Source organism: Eublepharis macularius, chromosome 2 (assembly GCF_028583425.1).
Source record: "Eublepharis macularius isolate TG4126 chromosome 2, MPM_Emac_v1.0, whole genome shotgun sequence".
NCBI lineage: Eukaryota > Metazoa > Chordata > Lepidosauria > Squamata > Eublepharidae > Eublepharis > Eublepharis macularius.
Genome location: NC_072791.1, coordinates 70,495,359 through 70,514,964, shown reverse-complemented (window position 1 = coordinate 70,514,964; position 19,606 = coordinate 70,495,359). Strand labels below are relative to the sequence as shown.

The following is a 19,606-nucleotide window of genomic DNA, read 5'->3' as shown; positions in this document are numbered from 1 at the left end:
CAGTTTCAATCTGAATTTTGCCTGCACGCACCAGAAATACACAACTTCAGTACATGCCTCTCCACTTGACTCACTGATATTATTGACAACACTGGCCTGCCTTCAGGACTGCTGAAAACAATGCTGTGAAACACTTTCAGCATGTTAAATGTGCTAATAATAGTAATAATAATTAGCACCACAATTCTAAAGGAATTTTTAAACTTTTAGTTGCACAGTTTATGAAAAATGTACTTATAGCAGCTTGGGAAAAAAATTAAATAGGACCCACCCTCAGCAACTTAATCTAAATGTAATATAAACATTTCTGAGAGGATCCTGTGGAGATGTGTTATAATTCTGGAAGATCCTCCTCAACCCATACCCACCAAGGACTGTCTCTGATATTTTTGACTTCCAAGTACTACAGTGTTATGATCTTTTTGAGGCATACATCTCCCGTTTCTGGTGCTTAATGAGCTGGGTATAGATCAAAATTCCACAAGAATAGCCTTTCTTATTATAGAAGTCCATCTGGAAACAGGATGTAAAAGAGGCAGCAACAAAATCTTTGTTAAAAGTTCAAAGTTTTCAGCTCGGGTTGTCAGATCTCATTGAAAGCTTGTATCCCTAAGGAGTGCCTCTTAATTCAATTAGATGTTGTCTTTCAGCAGTGCTTAACTTAGCAGTAGGCAGTGCACAGCTGTTTCTTGGATGTATCCTGGCTAGCCTCCAATATGGCTAGTCAAATTCCTCATCCCCAACTTTCTAACATAGTTTAATCATCCAAGATCTCTGAAGAGATCACCACTGAAGAAACGTAGGCAACAAGAGGCTTATTATAATATCTGTTCCACATTTTGGCCAATAAGGTATTACTTACATTTTTTTTGTTATTACTCTGCTTCTGTATTGTTTTCAGATGAGAGACTCCTTGGGTGCTTGCTTGAAGTGGCCCTTGCTTTTGCTGTTGTTTTGAAAACATCTAACCTCTTCTTGGGTGCTTTTCATGCAGAGTTTTTGCCCCATCTTCCAACTGCTGCAGGTTTTGTTTTGTTTCACTTTGTTTCCACATGGCACCAGGCTTTGGAATGAGCTGCATAATAGGTATGGTTCCCAGAGCTTTTCTCTTTGAGCCTGAGAAAAATTATACTCCTTTTGCACCATCTCAAAGCAAAAATGACAGGGTGGTTATGGACCAGTTCTGGGGAGGGGGGAGGGGGGCTGAAGATTTCCAGCCCAGACCTGGATGCTGGCAATCCTACCCATTGGGGATCCCCGTGTCAGTCCAACCTGTGATAATGTTTGATGTCTTTGGTGTGGCAGAGGAATGCCCCAACGCTTCATCACATGGCTTTGTTTCCCCACCACCACCTCAATGCAGTGTGGCCTGGTTTCATAAGATAAGCAGGAAACTACTCACCACAAAACAATCCTTTCCCCAGGGCCTGTACAGTCCCAATGGATCTTTAAATAGAAACTCAATGAAAGATAAAAGTGCTTAAAAAAAAGCAGATCATTTACACTGAAATCAGAAAAGCAGTGATAATTTGGGTTTATTATTTCTATATTGTGCTACCAAGCATTACTCATGTCAGCTTTGTGTTTGAGCAGCCTCATTTCTTTCCTAGCTATTTTTAACAGGGATTTTGATTGCAAGATATGGATTAAAACAGGAACTCCTCACAGATTGGTATTTTTGCTGTTTTAGATTTGTCTCTGAGTATTCTCCAGACTACTGCAATGTTCAATCCCACGGTTTGAGTCATTCCATTGCACAGAGGGATCTATGGACAAGGTTTGGGATTGTTTATATACCCAGCTTCAAAGTGTAGGAGGGGTGAGTCTGAATGTGGATTTTGGTGTATGCTTGTTGAAAAGGAAATGTGATTTTTAAAAAGAATAATTATTTAGACTTGAGAACTTTCATGGAAATTAGAAACAATGGCTGCAGTTATATATTGTTCCAACGTTTTTTCTCTCTGTTGTGCCTTTTGATGTGCAGCCCGTGGCTAAAATAAAACTTGGTTATGAATGGCCCCGCCCTAATAACTTTCAACAACTGATTGTGTTTTTAAAAGAGGCTCATATTAAAGAACTGGAAATCTTTCAAAAGCTGGCTCTTCCATGTGCCGATGGTTACAGTTCTGGCAATTTAAAAAGCGAAACAGGAAAGCTGTGGAGGAACTTTTTGTGGCAGAAGGGGTTAAATGAAATCCAACTCTCCTTTTCCTGTGCAGTGTGGATTAGTAACCAAACAGAAGCTGGGGAAGAAAGGAGGGTGTTAGAACCACTGATTCAACTGGAAGGCTGGATATTTGAGTGGTGCTCTAGGGTGGCTTTGCTGCTTCTTGCTGTCATCCTCAGATACAAGGGTCAGGTAAACCTTAACTTTGTATTATGGGCTGTTCGGTTCTTTGCCTTTCATAGTCCACTTATCTAAGTGCCTTGGCTTGTGAAGCGAGCTCTCTTTTTAATAATTAGTGTATATGTGTTTAAATCAGCCTGATAAAGTTTTAAAAGTGCAAGGGGTAGAAAGCATTGTGTGAGTGAAGCTTTATAATTGCAATCAGATATATTGCAAAGTGGTGGGAAAAGCAGGAGATTTTACATGGTAAATGAATGTTAACTTGTTCATAGATCTACTAGTTTCAGGATTCAAATGTAATCAAATAGCTGATGGTATTCAGGGTTGTTGTGAGTTATTAGCATGCACTATCTGTCTTTGCAATAATCTTCCCGAGTAGCAGGATTTGCATGGGTAGGATATTGATGAGGGAATTCTTAAAAGCAGTCCCAAATCCTGGGATGATTGCACCACTAACTTAGTTGGTTTCTACTAAATGTTCCTTTGGCTGAATGTGTATTCCTGGATGCTTTGAGAGAGCAACAGGAGGTGCTAATTCAAGCTGCAGTCACTTGAAAATCTGTAGTTTTTCCTGAGTACCAGTGGCTTGGCTTAGTTCAGCTCAGTTTAGCTCAGTGTGTGGTGGTTGGCATCATCCAACATACTGGTTGGCACAGACTGATTTTTTCAGAGTCATGCTGCAACATGATAAAATTATCACATAAAGAAGTCCATAGATTCTGTTGAGCGCTCTCACCTCCACGTTTGATCTAGTGAACAATATAAATGGAAATGTGCAGGAGGATCAGGTCCCTTGTTGCTTTTCTCTGTGTAGCTGTCACTGTTATTAAAAGTTAACAAACCAGCTAAGAAAGTCGTCTTTAAATGAACACCAACAAGTTGTTGAAGTTCAGCAGGAATGTCACTGTCACATTTTTATTCTGCCATTTCACAAGGAACTTGGCTGATTTGTGTGGTCCCCCTACCCATTTCATCTTCATAATATGATCTAGATCAGTTTTATCACTGAATTGTATGTTTTTATGGTTTTTAAAGCAATTTTTACTGTAAATTTTAATATTGATGTTATCTATGTTGAGCCCGTTCATGGGGAGAGTAGATTATAAATTTAATAAATCAGTCAATCAATCACAACAACCTATGAGGCAAAGAAATGTGACTGTTTCAGGGTCACCCAGTGACCTTTATAGCAGGGTGTGGATTTGAATCCTGGTCCTCCCAAGCCACTCTAACTTCTACACCTATTCTTTGAATTATTTAAGAATTACTATTATCTTTTCATGAAAGAGGTTCTATGCCTTCAGCGGCAGCACAATATGCTAACATTCAACAGGTGTAGCTATTCCTCAATATGGAGATGTGGCACTGAGAAACTGCATCTGTTGGGGTTTTGCCTGACCATAAAAAAAGGGTACTGACCCCAAGGTGACAGGAAAAGCAGAAATTTGACCCATATGAAGATGTTACAAATACAAAATGTGGAGTCAGTGTAAGAAAAGGGGACAACTTCCTTTAGGTAAATTATATCGCATAGTCCCTAAGAACTCTAGACTAACTGTGTCCTGGAAGAGAAGACCTATAATTAAATTACCACCGGGAGGCTACTTTGTAAACATGTTTGCTTCTCCATTCAATAATGTTGAACAAATGTGTGGATCTGACACTAACTGCTTCCACACTGGTTAGGACCGTGCCTTTCTGCAAGAGGGCATGTTGCCAAGCCACTGAACTTGTTGTCATTTTAGTATATAATGAAGATCAGATGGGATATAACTGCTCAGAGGGAGCACGGGCATACCTTTTAGCCACAGAAATGGGATTGTAGCTACAAGACTGTCTGAACTTTGAAGAAACAGTCGCTTCCTGAGCTAAAGTGCTTCACAAATTGTGTATACATAGCATCAGGGACAAGCAGCATGACTATAAAAGTCTGTTACTTATTTTGGAGATATCCTCCTAATCAAATCAATAGGTTAGGTGCATTCCGAATGGAGTGGATTGTGAATTCCCATGTAAATGAGGAAAAGACTTTGTATCCTGAAGCTACATGAAATTAGCTTTACAGGTGCCCCTCCCAATCTTGAGGAAAAAATTTATGGGTTGTCTCCAGCCTTCTTTTTCTTTCATTCTTGCCCATTCTGCTTCCTTATTTCATTTTCTATCCCACATGCAGATCCCATGATCCCCAGAGTAGCCTTTTCAGTGGTCAAAAGAGAATACTTTCCTCTCTTTTTTCAATATCCGGTATCCTGTCATTTGTGGATTTGATAATTCTGCAACTTCTATGAATGCCAATGTTTATATTCCAATCAGTTCCAAGTTCAAATACTAAGCAGTGTTCATATGTTGTATCATATATTGCATAGTAAATTGTGATGGATGATCTTGGCATTAAACTTCAGAAGCTGTCATTCTGAGTAGGACCATTGGTCTGCCAAAATTTGTACTGTCTATTCTGCCGGCCAGCAAGAGTCTTTCACATGACCTGAGATAAAACTGTAGGTGCCAGGGATTGAACATGGGACCTTCTGAATACCAGTCAATACTCTAACACTGAGCCATGCTCTAACACTCCAGCTGACTGACAAATACATATGCTAAGCTGTCTGTAAAGGAGATACATATGAGAAGCTGTCAATAAAGAAGCTAAAATGCATACACAAGTTGAAGTGCATACACATCTTAGAGAGATGTTCAGTGCAGATCTTTAAATTCCACAGTGAATTAGACTATTTTTCCAAGGCTCAGAAAACTCCTTTTGTTGTTTTAAAAAACTGAAATTTAGCCTTGTACCGAAAGTAATGGAAAATTTACTAAAATATTACAATTTTTAAATTACAAAAATAAGCGGTTTTTGAAGGTGAGAGAAGTAATATAAGGCCATATCTGAAATTATTTGACAAGTGTTGGTGTGTGTATATGGTGCCCTCAAGTCTGAGTTGACTTACGGCAACCCCTGGTGAGGTTTTCATGGCAAGCGACTATCATAGGTGGTTTGCCATTGCCTGCCTCTGCAACCCTGGTCCTTGTTGGAGGTCTCCCATCCAATTACTAACCAAGGCCGACTCTGCTTAGCTTCTGAGATCTGGCTCACTTGAGCTATCCAGGTCAGAGCAACAAGTGTTGGACAATACATTAAAATAGAGGTATTGTTATTTAAATTATAAATAAAACAATTATATGGAACCAGTGAAGCATTCTGTGACTGTGTGAGCTCTTTAAAGTTCTCTTCAAATTCAGGCCATTTCTTTGGACCAGCATAAGAAAAACGTTGGTAAACTTTTCTAAAATGTGTAATTCTATGATAAAACAACCCTCAGAATCACTTCTGCCAAGGGAGTGGAGAATTTACCCAGCTGGACAAGGTCCCAAGTTACTAGGCTTTAATTAGGAGTTCAGCTCTTCAACCATATTCTACTGCTACCACTACCACCACCACCAGAAGCTTGAATAGACTTGCCAGTTTAGTCCATCTATAAACTAAACCGTATCCATTTGATTCTTTGAAAACTCTTCTTTAAATAAAGAGCCACAGGCTTCTTTCTCCTGGCTACCTACTGCAATGTAAGCTGAAAGTGAACACATCTTAGGAGTCCAGTATGGGAAAGAATTTCCCCACCTTCTTTTGGTACCCTATTTAGACTTTAATGTGGAGCAGAATTACCACAAGACATCAATATTTATTAAAAAAAATATACCAATGAAACTTTACTTGTACATAAAGCTACTATTAATTTAAAACTACCACATTTAAATGTTCATCTTTTTGTCCTGGTTAGGAGGCAAGTCATCTACTGCAGTCATATTTGTTTTTTTCATCAGAAACACATGGTGTCTTTCCTCTTCCAGCTGATGAAGAGCAAGTATAGCTGCGTCTTTCCCCTTCAGTCTCTGAAAACGCCCTGACACCCAACAAAAACAATCTCTTCTGTTCCCATCCCTTCTACCTGATTCCAGAACATGCCAAGGAGAGTATGACCTAAGTCAGTTTTCTTTATGCTTCAGGTAGAGTCCTGTTTGGCTGCTCACCAGGGCTTTTTTTCAGGGGGAACGTGGGGGAACGGAGTTCCGGAACCTCTTGAAAATGGTCACATGGCTGGTGGCCCCGCCCCCTGATCTCCAGACAGAGGGGAGTTGAGATTGCAGCAGCGCGGAGGGCAATCTAAACTCCCCTCTGTCTGGAGATCAGGGGGCGGGGCCACCAGCCATGTGACCATTTTCTCTGAGGGCAACCCACTGAGTTCCACCACCTCTTTTCCCAGAAAAAAAGCCCTGCTGCTCACAATTCTGAGGCCCCTCCCCTCCTCACCCTCTCCAGGCTCCGCCCCACAAATCTCCAGGAGTTTCCCAACCCAGAGCTGGCAACCCTATCATCAGTAACATTCACAACTGAATGGTAACTAGAAAAATTTGTTTTTAGGGGTGAATTGCTGGCTCAGTAGTAGAGCATCTGCTTTGCACCCATAAGGTCTCAGGATCAATCTCCAGTTAAAAGAATCAAGTAGTAGGTGATGTGAAAGATCTCTGCCTGAGCTGCTGCCAGAGTAGATAATACTGAGGTTGAAAGACAAGTGGTCTGATTCAAGATAAGGCAGCTCTGTGTGTTCATTGGAGAGATGGAGTCAGTTTTTGTCCTATCTGTAAAGGCTGTTATGAGCATTAGCAGAGTGCAGATTAAATAGTACCATCCCCACATTATAAATCTACACATTAACCGTGTCTTTGCATCACAAACACTACTTCCTGGATTCTTCCTGGGAACGTGGTTGCCTTTCATATAGTAGGATATGAAATCATGCAATTGCGCTACTCTACTGTTCACATATTTATTAAACACTTTTGCATTGAAAACTTTGGGAAATCAACGGTAGAGAAAGGAGTACTACACACGCCCAGTTTCTACAGAAACTGAAAGACAGGACAACAATATAGTGCAATCCCGCATGCACTCCCCCCCCCAAAAAAAGAGGAAAGTTGGGCAGGACTGCACCAATGCGCTTCCTGTTTTGGGACCTTTTTTTCTTTCACCAGGAACACACACAAGAAATGCATGAGGATGTTGCGCATGGAAGGTGAGTTATGAAAGTGGATTGGGAAGACTTGGCTTCAGGACAGAGAAAGCCCGGGGGGGAAAGGAACATGTGGAAGCGACCAGAGTTAATTGAATATTCTGATAAAAATAAAAAATATGCTTAATTGAGTTGAAATAGAATTTCTACAAAAGTATATTATCCAAAACAATCCTGATCTCAGGGTGCATAGATCCTGATTTCATTCTCTGTACATGTGCACAGAGTGGGTCCAGATATTTCTGAATTGAGACCTTTGCTACCTTTCCCTTTTTGTTACAGTTCCCTGTAGCACCTCCCCCTAAGTTGTTCCTGAGGGTCAGTGGACCCATGGGGATAACTCTACTAGCGCCAAAGAGCAAAAGAATGCATGAAATAATTTGGAGGGAGGGAATGGAAAACAAGCACATCATCACTACAACCCTTTAATGTTGCCACTGAACAGTGGTAACTTACATTTTTTGCACATCTGTTTAACAACATAAACACTTGGCATGAGACACTTTCGCGTGAGCAGAAGGACACTTTTCTGTGTGCACAAGGAAGGTATGAAATGTTTGCTGATTCCCTCTTCCTGCTGTAGCCCTCAACTCAATTCCTGATGGTTTTCTGGCTTTTGCAATATGGGGTGGGTGGGTGGGAGGAATGGAGGTGGAAAAAAGAAGAGGAAAAAAAATTAAAACAAAAAAATTAAAGAAAAAAGAAGAGGAAGCCAGAAAATGTTTGTTCTATGAGGGCATGTTGGTCCAAAGTATAGACAGAAGATCACGGCTGTTCATTCTCTTCCCCTACTTAGATACCTGCATGTTGGGCATTGTATTTACACAAGCAGGTACCCGCAAGGAATTTGCAAGAGACTCCTTCCCTTTCCACCCACATTTGCTGCCTCCCCTCTCCCCGCAGTCCTTCACTCAGTCAGTCTTTCTCTCTTCTCTCACTTTCTCCCCCCCACAGTGCCTGCTGTTGCTCCTTCTCTTTCTTCATCCCCCACCACTTCACACACACACACCACTTGGGATCCTGCCTTCTGGTAGTGCTGCCACTCTCCCTCCCCTTATACAGCTGCAGCAGGAGGCTCTGGTGAGTCCTGCAGCAAGAGATGAGGCAGGTCCCAAGGCAAGAGGGAGCTCCTCTTCTGGTGGCATGGTGCACAGCTGTTTCTCTTCTCTACCCACTCCACTTCCCCTGCCCATAGCACCATTGCCAAAAAGGCAGCAATGGCGGAGCTGGTGGCATTGGTGGTTTCTCTTCCTTTGGTTCCTCCTCCTTGGCTAGGGCAACCATAAGATGTAATATAGGCAACTTGCCTAAGGTGCCAGAGGTCCACTAGCTCTGGTTTCAACTATGTGGATGTTTTTGAGAGAGAGCCACCATCTGCTTGCGTTTGGGTATTTCTTCATATTTTCAGTGTACGTGGGATGGGTCTTCATTAGGGTTTTTCTCAGACATGGATTGGTTTTCCTATATTTTGAGCAATTGCCAAATGAAGGGTTTTCATACAATGGAGGAAATAGGAGAGAGGCTATTTTTTTAAAGTCAAAGACGCTTGCTGTGCAGTGCCTTTAAGACCCTTGTCGCAGTTGTCTTGCAGTTGGTTTATGCTTTTGCTTTCTGCTGAGGCTTTTGGTTGCCTCAAAAGCTGCTTCTCCAACCACAGCAGATGTTTTGAGCTGTCTTTCCTGTCTCCTCGGAGAGCACTACAGTAAAAAGCATCCCAAATTGCATCTGCTTTTATGTTATCTGACAGGAAAGAATGGATGAAATTATATCCAAATTTCCTGAGAAGCAAGTTCTACTGGGTTTAATGTGTGTTTCTCCCATACAACTGTGCATAGGATGGCAGCCTTGACTATATGAAGCTGCCTTAGAGACCATTAATCCATCTGCCACATCTTTGTCTACTCTGACTGGCAGTTAATTTACAGATACTGCTACAGCTCTGCTACAAGAGACCCATTTACCTTGAGATTTCAGCACCTGAACCTATGGGCCTTCTCTGTGCAAAGCATGTGCTATACTGGTGGTAAACTATCTTCTTTATCTGTTCATCTGGAAAAATTCTATCTGAAAAAGTGGTCTCTGCTCTATGAAAGCACATTAACAAAAGTATATTGGTCTTCAAGGTGACACAGAATCACCTGTTCTTGAAAATCTTATCAGTCTTCTTCATTCATGTATACATTGTTTAAATAATTTAAAAGGCTCACATTAATTATTATTGACACACTAATTTTAACACCTCTCAAGAATGGTGCACATTATTCCATAGACATAGTTATTCACTCATCTGTTTCAACAAAGGCTGCTTCCACATGGAAGTTGTTCTCTGTTTTAGCTTCCAAATTGCAGTGCACGGCTGCCAAGCCCTTAATTAAGGCAGGGTATCCCCCATCCCAAACCCCTGTTATCTGCTGCTGCTCTAAGCGAAATCAGGAAGGAAAGTTTTTTAACACTCATTGGTATCCAAAGCAAAGTGATGTCACCTCCAGGGGAAAACCTGGAAGCAGCGGCAGTAGTTCTAGGAATTACTGGGAACTCTGTGGTAAATTCTTAGTATGACCATTTGCCATTTCTGTGTTGTATCCAGAAGTGACACAGTAACATTGATGATCTTAGAGCCAAAACACACGTTAAGAAATACCTAGGTTCAGCACGTGTTCTCTTACCTCAAGGTTTGCCGGGATCTGTAGGCGTCCTGGAAGCTTAAAGTTTAGCATTTACAGAGCAGCAGGAAGGGGAAGGGAAATACAGGCACGTGTATTTCCCTCCCTGCTGCTCTGTAAATGCTAAACTTTAAGCTTCCAGGACGCCTACAGATCCCGGCAAACCTTGAGGTAAGAGAACACGTGCTGAACCTAGGTATTTCTTAACGTGTGTTTTGGCTCTTAGAGTTTAAAATTTGATTTATTTTTAATTTATTTTATTTTAAGTTTTCTGAAATTGAAATTTCCCCAGCATTTTATTTTCCTATGGAAAACTTTCCATTTCTGAAGATTTATTGTTTTATAAAACAATAATGAATGGATGCCATTAACAAGAAAACAAGAAAAAGTTTGGCAGTTTCAAAGTTGTAATTAATTTCTTTTCAGGTGATTATCTCTAGGAATGGTGGGAAAGAATAATTTTATTTATTTATTTTTGTTCGTTTACATTATTTATAGTCCTCCTTTCTCATTGAGACTCATAGCCGATCACACAGTGTGAATACACAGACTGTACACAGTACAGTCAATATCAAAGACATTTCAATAAAGCATGGAATGAGTATATACATGCAAATCTGCAAAGATTTTTTTTAAAGGCAGAAATCTGGTACATGCATTTTTTATTGATTTGTAAACAGCTGGGAGAAGAAATAAAACCACGTACATACTATCATTCAAATAAACATAAAGTTATGATTTCACCCGCCTGGCTGTGCAGGCAGGCTTCCCCAGACTCCCGTTATAGTCTCCCACAGGCAGGCCCTGTTACCTGTTGCCACTCTGAGCAGTGGCAGGAGAAAAATAAATTAAATTTTAAAACTCCAAGATCATCAGTGTTGCTGTTGTGAAAAAAGAGTTAATTATTTGTATAGCAAATTTTATTTTAGATAACACTGTTACTTTGTTCTAATCAGACTGTCAAAAGCCCACACGCTTCCTTAAAACTTTCATGTCATGCTGTAAGGCTGTGGCAATCATCCTCCAAATTCCACCTATCCTCCAAGGCCCTGAAACATTCCTTGTAATTTAAGCCTTATGAAAATCCAAGTGATTGCCAGCCAATCTGAACTCCTAGTACTCCACTGGATGGGAGGGGTGAGCGGGCTTCAGTTTAAGAAAAGAAAAGAGATACTTTTCGTTCAGAGAGGGATTTTGGTGGCTGTGGATAACAGCATAAGCTTAGACAGGCTGATTATTTTGCTTTTTAGTTAGGATTTGGGGCAGGAAATGTGTTCTTCGAAAAATAAACAACCACCATTTGAAGGACCCATCAAATCTAACTTTAAGTTAAAGAAACAGCCTGGAACCTGAGTAGCAAGCCTATAAGCTGTGATAAAAAGCTTACAGTAGAAATTTGAATACTGAGGAGCCCTGTCTAGAGAAAAAGAAATCAAATCTCTCCTTAGTGTGTGTTTGGTAATTAAGGCACAGCTTTAATATGTTAACCCTACGTGGGAAAAGTTTATAATCTCTGGGGACTGAAGTTGAGAGCAAAGGTTGCTAGGTGTCTGGTTCCCCCCCCCCCCCCAGACAGTCTGTTTTTTTATTGGACTGTCCAGGGGAAACAGGGTTAAAATACCAGACATATACACGTCCAGTATTTTTGTGCATGTGGGAGGAGCAGCTTCTGGTGTGTAAGGAGTTGGTGGCAGCACCAGCAGGCTTTCTTGCACTGCCTCTGCATCCTCCCCCTCCCCTGTTTCCAGAGAGCTTAGAATCTTGGGAGAGTGGCTGTGTGGCCCGTCCAGCCTCCTGTGCTGCAACCTCCCCCTCTTCCCCCTTCCCCTTGCTTCCAGCCTACCAGCCCTCCTGTGTGCCAGGGAAGCAGCCAGCCGCCCCAGCCTCCTGTGCACCATGGAAGCGGCCAGCTTGGCCTCCTGTATGCCAGCAATGACATTACTTCCACAAATGATGTCATTGTGCTGGGAGGGAGGTCATCTGTCAACCCCACTGAGAGCAGTTGTACATTCCATACTGATTATTTTACATGAAACCTTTAACTTGTTATACACCTTATAGTCTATATCTGTAAATAAATGTTTGTTGTTCATTTCCATCTGTGGCTGGTCTGTCAAGTCAAAGTAGCTGTGAAAGGGGTTATATTTACCTCTCGATTCCCATTATTCTTTTACGGTCCCAAATAAGAATCCTTTAGGGAACACAAAATTTACATGCTACCAACCAGTTAAATAAAGCTTATGTCTTCCTTTTTTATTGATTGTGGGCAGCTGAGGGGGTTTAAACAAATGAAAAGAAAAACCAGAGTGTAAGACTTAGACCACTCCAGGCCCAGGGGACAGTGACCTCAGAAGTCTCCCCTTGTCTCTCTCATTTCTCCCCCATCCCATCCTCATTGCCATCACAAATGCCAACAAAAATCTTAAAGGCACATTCTCAAGACCGTTGGTAACTGAGAGATGGTGCTAATTTGCAAACTGTACAGACTGAAGTCTTCTTTTTCTATAAAATTAACATTCCTTCTGTAAAGTTACAAAGATGATAATTATTGTCTCATGTTGTGCTGTTTAAATACTCAGCAGCACAGCATAAGTATAAATTTCTACATCACTCTAACTACTAAAGTGAAATTCATTATACACATTGAAAATCATTTATAGAGATACTACACACTAAAGAAAAAAGGGGGCAGGTCTCATATAAACCAGAAAACCCGAGGGGACACAAGGTCCTAAGAGACCTAAATCAATTTTTATAAAATTTTAAATTTTAACTTTTTAAAGTGCAAGTGCAAAAAGTGTAAACAGAATAATCAAACACATAATATACATCAGAGAATCTCTTACAATTATTCCTTATAATTCAAAAGTACCCCACGCTGTCAATTTCTCAAAATGGTCAAAGCCACAATTAATCCAAGTCCAATTCAAGAAGAATCCACAATGGGAAGAGGTGCTCCAGGGGAGTTGGCAACAGGTGTGCCAGCCCTTAAAAATCCCGTTTTGCATTGCTTCTTCACAAGTCAATCCTTTTAACTGCTGGTTCAATCCAAGTCAATTTCTACCATGTACTGGTGTTGATACATTGCTAGAATCAAGTACCCATTGCCACCTCCCCGGGAGCACCTCTTCCCGTTGTGGATTCTTCTCAATGGGCTTCTGCCTATAAAAAGAAGGAACAAGAAATGGATTTACAATATGAACTTTTTAATGAATTTTGATACTTACCTGCTGACAAGCATTGGTTTGAATTGGACTTGGATTAATTGTGGCATTGACCATTTTGAGAAATTGACAGCATGGGGTACTTTTAAATTATAAGGAATAATTGAAAGAGATTCTCTGATGTATATTATGTGTTTGATGATTCTGTTTACACTTTTCACACTTGCACTTTAAAAAGTTAAAAATTAAAAATGTATAAAAATTGATTTAGGTCTCTTAGGACCTTGTGTCCCCTCGGGTTTTCTAATCATTTATAGAGGCCTGGAATGTATTCTTTGGTGGGGTGTTCTCTTTTGTGTTCCAGAATGATTCAGAGTAGGGCCAGCCCATCTATTGATTGAATGAGAAATTTATCCCCTCAGTCTCTAGGGGAACATTGGATACCCAGGAGCTGAGAGGTAAGATGGGAAGGAGATGATATTGTTATTGATCAGGATCCAAACAGTTTCATGCATGAACAAAAAGTACTTCCACTCGATGAGAGGTGAAGCCGATTTTTCTTTCCAACTGTAGCCTTATGCATTGTACTGCATCACAGTCTTGTACTGGATTGCAAGAGGAGGTGTGGATTGTAGGTAGCTGGTGGCAGTATAACTCTAGAAAAATACAGCAGAGATGAAATTCTGCAGAGTTTGTGCTTTTAAGATGAGAAAAATATTTTGCAGTAATCCAATATTTTGCACTAATCCATACATATATTTTTGCAGATTATAAAATGTTTTATGTGTGTTATGTTCTGTGGAAGTGCAGAAATATAAATTAGATTATTTCCCACTTTCCCATACCCTCTCTTCACATACAACCCTGCCCAGATGTAAGAAGTGGCTCAAAACCAAACATCCATGGATGTCTAGCAACAGCTGTGAAATTTCATGACTTGGAGCTATTCTGACAGCGTCCAAGAGACAGATGCTGCACCTGGGAGACCTAGTTTTTAGCTCTCTGTGCATTTCAGTTCCTGGCTCAATAGCTGTCCTGCCCAGGAGCAATAGTTTTGATAACATATTTTAAATACTATCCGACCACTGTGCTTACTGAGAGTTTGCAATTAATGTTCACTGTTAGTATTACTTAGTCTGTTGATATTTACATAAATGAATTATGTGTTCAAATTATTAGTCATGTTGTAGATATTATATTCCCATTTAATTAAGGAAAGGTTTTTCAAACTGTTCCACACTGTGGGCTTGTTCATATAATCAGGATTTAGAACTTGTTGCATCAGGCTTGTTCTGAGATACTAACCTTTAAAGGCATTCCACTTGTTGCAGTTGGACATGGTTGCTTGGATTAGTAATTAATCACTGTTTCTTTACAGTTCACAGCAGGTCCAGGATTGGAAGTGAGAAGACTCCCCTTCCATAATACAGAGAAAGAAGTTTGAGAGAATAGTTAATGTGGTTAAAGTTGAATCCTATAATTATTTGGTTTTTGAATTATATAGAATATACTTTCTCATCAGTCTTTTTCAGACACAACAATCACTTGTACTGGGAGCTTACCAACTATATGTAACAGGATCCTCCCTGCCCCCACCCTCAGCCCTCCATCACCACTCACCTGACCAGCAGGGGGGAAGGTGGGCAAATAGGCCACCCAGGCACGCTTTGGGCCCAGTTTGAGGCCCAAATTGATCCGCTGAAAAGTGCAGGAGTGCTCTCAGGGTGGCGCAACAATGTCACTCCCGGGAGTAACGTTGTTGTGCTGCCCCAGGATCGTGCCTGGAAGGCCCCACCTTCACACATGTGCACACCTGACCCTAACACAATGGCATCATTCGTGGAAGTGACATCATTGCTGGTGCACAGGAGGCTGGGTCAGCTGGCTGGTTCCCTGGTGCACAGGAGGACAGGCAGGCTGGAAGCAAGGGGGAGGAGGAGGAGGAGGAGAAAATTGCAACACAGGAGGCTGGGCAAGCCAGCCAGCCATTCCCCTGGCCTACTGCAAAGCACGTGCACACTCCTGGGTCTGCGCAAGGACATCACTTCCCAGAAGTGACATCATCATGCAGGCCTAGGGGCACGCAGATGCTTTACGTGTGCACAAGGAATCAAGAAAAGGTGCATGCCAGGCCCCCCTCCCACTGGGAGGGTAAGAGAACCTGGCAACCCTAGTTACACACTACTCACAAGCATCCAATACATATGGTTGTCATGTTGTGTACACATTGGTGTATGCAAGCTGACTTCTGGATTCTTACATTTACTAGTACAGAGGCTGTACACTACATAGTAAATACATGTGTTACCTCTGTTCACACAACATGGCAGCTGCATGTGTTACCTGAATTGGTCTCCTTGCAATAAGAGAATTGTGTGTGTGTGGGGGGGGGGGAATTAGCAGCAAGTAAGACAGCTATGTGAGAGGCGGTAATTATGGGATCTTTTTCACCAATTTTTATGGGGTCCCTTCTCAGATAGCAGATGAGACTGGTGCTTTAAATTCAAAGAGCAAACTTTTATTGAAGAGGAAAAACACACGCACATACAGGAGTAATTAATTAAAAAAATGGTTACACACACACAGAGTCGTAGGAAGCTAGTCAGAAGCTGGAATAGAGTGAGGGAGGGGAAAAGTTTATCTACCTATCCTGAGTAGTCCAGTCCACGGGAGAAGAGAGTAGCTTCAAACATCCAGCGTCCTCAGCCAAGAGAGCAAGAGGCTTAGGATAACTTCCAGGGAGCAGCACTTTGGATCCAACAAGTGTGCACAATTTGAATGGGGCCAGGGCACTACTCTTATAGGGTAAAACGTGCCCTGAGGTGGGAGAGCCCACCTAGCCGTTGGAACAAGGACTCCAACGGTCAGTTCCTGGGAATAACAATGGTTTGATTACCTTGATTGCTAGTTGCTGGGGTGTGTGAAAGAGAATGCAAAGTCTCTTCTGGGACTGTATTGTCAAAGGCTTTCACGGCCAGAGAATGATGGTTGTTGTGGGTTTTCCGGGCTGTATTGCCATGGTCTTGGCATTGTAGTTCCTGACGTTTTGCCAGCAGCTGTGGCTGGCATCTTCAGAGGTGTAGCACCAAAAGACAGAGATCTCTCAGTGTCACAGTGTGGAAAAGATGTTGGCAGGTCATTTATATCTACCCAGGAGGGGTGGGGTTGCGCTGAGTCATCCTGTAAGAGTTTCCCAGGGTGTGGAATGCTAATGGCGGGAGGCTTCATTGTATCCTGAGGAGGTTCTTTTGCATATGGATTGGTGCTTGATGTGCTAATCTTCTCTGCAGGGCTATTGTCGGGTATAGAGTGTTTTGTTAGCCTAGTGTTTTTCAGAACTGGAAACCATGCTCTGTTCATTCTTAACTTCAACAGGAAAGAAGAAACCTTAAGAATGAACGGAGCATAGTTTCCAGTTCTGAAAAACACTAGGCTAACAAAACACTCTATACCCGACAATAGCCCTGCAGAGAAGATTAGCACATCAAGCACCAATCCATATGCAAAAGAACCTCCTCAGGATACAGTGAAGCCTCCCGCCATTAGCATTCCACACCCTGGGAAACTCTTACAGGATGACTCAGCTTAACCCCACCCCTCCTGAGTAGATATAAATGACCTGCCAACATCTTTTCCACACTGTGACACTGAGAGATCTGTCTTTTGGTGCTACACCTCTGAAGATGCTAGCCGCAGCTGCTGGCGAAACGTCAGGAACTACAATGCCAAGACCACGGCAATACAGCCCGGAAAACCCACAACAACCATCTTCTGGGACTGTGCCAAAGGGGCAGTTCATTAATGGAGTTCACTGGAGCTAAGTTGATTAATTTAGTTGGGGAATGTATCTTCTCAGGAATGAATTCTAAATACTTATGAATGCCAATTGATTTGCTCCTCAATCATAGGCAGGAGATCTCATCACGGAAGGAGGGAAAGGAATGTTAAGTGGGGTGATTCTGCGAGACCTTTGTTGCTCTGGATTCCTTTTGGACCTGGGGAGACTGTAAAACTAATCACCACTGGTCACTCTGCATTTACATGTGGCATTCCATTCATGCCTGGGGCTCCTGGGCGGGACTCAGCAACTGCTATCTGGAATTCCTCTGTAGGCCAAACTGCCATTTTAATCCAGGGATCTTGTGATTTTATATCATAGGTAGCTTTATTAAATAGCTATTAAAGATGGTGGAGGCCGGGCCGACTGCTTACACATGTATTGGGAAGATTGTGGGTAACAAGGGGTCAGCTTCCAGTATATATGATTGTAAAGTTTGAAAGGACTAAAATGTCTCAAACATCTGGATTGGAACTGGGTTCTTTGTATTGTATCCAAAGATTCTACTTGAGGCTCTAAAATGGAACCAAGCCACATTCAGGTGATAATATAGTTGAGAAGAAAATGTCAAATTCATCAGAAACTTTACAGTTTGGGATGGTAGACAAGACAAAATATTTCCTGTTCTCTCCCTTTGCTGGTGATTTCACTGTGCCAAAGAGGAAGCTTAAAGAGATAGCTGATACCAAATACACACTGGCATTCTTTTGAGAACAATGATCACCTTCTGTTACCAGTCAGTTTAGCGGTCTGAATTCAGCTGAGCCCCATATCATGGCCGATTCCAGACGGCCCCCTGCCTTGTGAAACGTCGCACGTCGTCGCGCGTCGTCGCGCAGAAAACGCGAAATATCGCGTTTTCTCGTGCGAGTTTTGCGCGACGTTGTGCAAAACTTGTGCGAGAAAACGCGATATTTCGCGTTTTCTGCGCAACGACGCGCGACGTTTCGCAAGGCAGGGGGCCGTCTGGAATCGGCCCATGTCAGGTTTCACTTACTCTCCCTTATTTTCTGAACTGTGACCCCAGTGCTTTTGGAAACTAACAAGTTTCTCTCAAGTCTTTACCAGACTAGCTTGTACTTCCTGGGAAATAAAAAGCCAAACCTAGAGGTTTTGGGTACCTGTGAAAAGGACCACTGTTTCCATAGGGAGTGAGTGCTCTAAAGCTGATTCATTTACCTCAGCTCAGTACTCCCCTTTATCACCATTGGTCCATTACGGCCAACGTTGTCTGCTCTGACTGGCAGCAGCTCCCCAGGGTCTCAGGCAGAAGTTTTTCACATAACTTATCACAGTATGTCCAACTGTGATGAAACAGAAGGAGAATACTAGTGGAGATAGAAAAATGGAATTGGATTAGGAAATAATGTGGAATGTCTCATAGAATAACAAATAAAATGTGAAGGAATTGCCAAGAGATCATGTACACAAGCCGGTGTAGCAGAGGCCATATTTTTAAATGAAAAAAATTGTCTCCAGAGGGGAGAATTTAAGGCCAAACTAAAAGTGACCAGGAAGATCTGTGGATTTTTAAAAGGCAAAAAGCAGCCCTTGGTGTGGGGGAAGCATGTGATTTGGATGTGGGCCATGTTGCAGTGGGAAGGGTGTTAGTTCTTTCCCCCAGATTACTTCCTCCTGCTGTTTTTCCCATGTTTTTTTTAAAAAACCCTGAAACTTTGTTTTATCCATTTGCACAAACACATAACATGAACACAAGAAGCTGCCTTGTACTGCATTAGATATTGGTCCTATAAGGTCAGTACTATGTACTGGCAGCACATCTCCAGGGCCTCAGGTAGAGGTTTTTCACATCACTTACCATCTCATCTTTTTAGATGGAGATATCAGGGACTGGGAACCTTCTGCATGCCAAACAGATACTTTACAACTAAGCCACAGCCACTCTGCAGTCAGCTTTCATTTGTTAGACAGTGCAACCCTATGGACTGACAGGCTAAGCCCATTGAAGTCAAAGGACTTAGACTGGAGTAACTCTCTATAGGATTGCACTGTAAATACCAGTTGGCAAGCCAGTGCATCAATGGGAGAAAAGTTAGCCACTGCTTGCTGTTTTGAATTAATGGACATTTGCAATTTGGGGTGACAGAGGTGTATAAGACGAACCTGATACGTCCTAGGGAATATGAAACTTTTACAGGTTTTTTTAAAAATTGAGATAGCTAAAACATATCTGTTTTAAACCTTTTGTTATAGTTCAGAAAAAGTTTAGGCTAAATGTATCCATTTCTTGCTCTGTGGTCTGTTTCTTTCTGACAGTTCCCCTGATTAATCAAACCCTGCTTTGTTAAAAAGAAAGCAGCCAAGATCTATATTCGTTTTCTACTGCAACCTTTCCCTTGGTTCAGATATGCAAAAAAAAAGTCATTAAATTGACACATTGGCTGATTCCGCACCCGTTGGATAATGCACTTTCAATGCACATTATCAATCGTTTGAGGTGGATTTTTTGTTCCGCACACAAAAAAATCCGTTCCAAATGATCTATAAAGAGGATTGGAAGTGCA

At 41.7% G+C, this 19,606-nt stretch overlaps 1 protein-coding gene across 2 annotated transcripts in view; it reads left to right on the top strand.

Moving 5' to 3' along the window:
- Positions 1 to 2,259: 2,259 nt before the first annotated feature.
- Positions 2,260 to 19,606, top strand: part of PAPLN (papilin, proteoglycan like sulfated glycoprotein) — an 81,925-nt gene continuing 64,578 nt past the window's right edge. The window contains exon 1 of one of the 2 annotated variants that reach the window (XM_054971032.1): positions 2,260 to 2,354. The gene's annotated coding sequence lies outside the window, so the exon portion shown is untranslated. Of the gene's footprint in view, positions 2,360 to 19,606 lie in introns of both variants that reach the window. The other variant, XM_054971030.1, reaches the window with a different exon arrangement.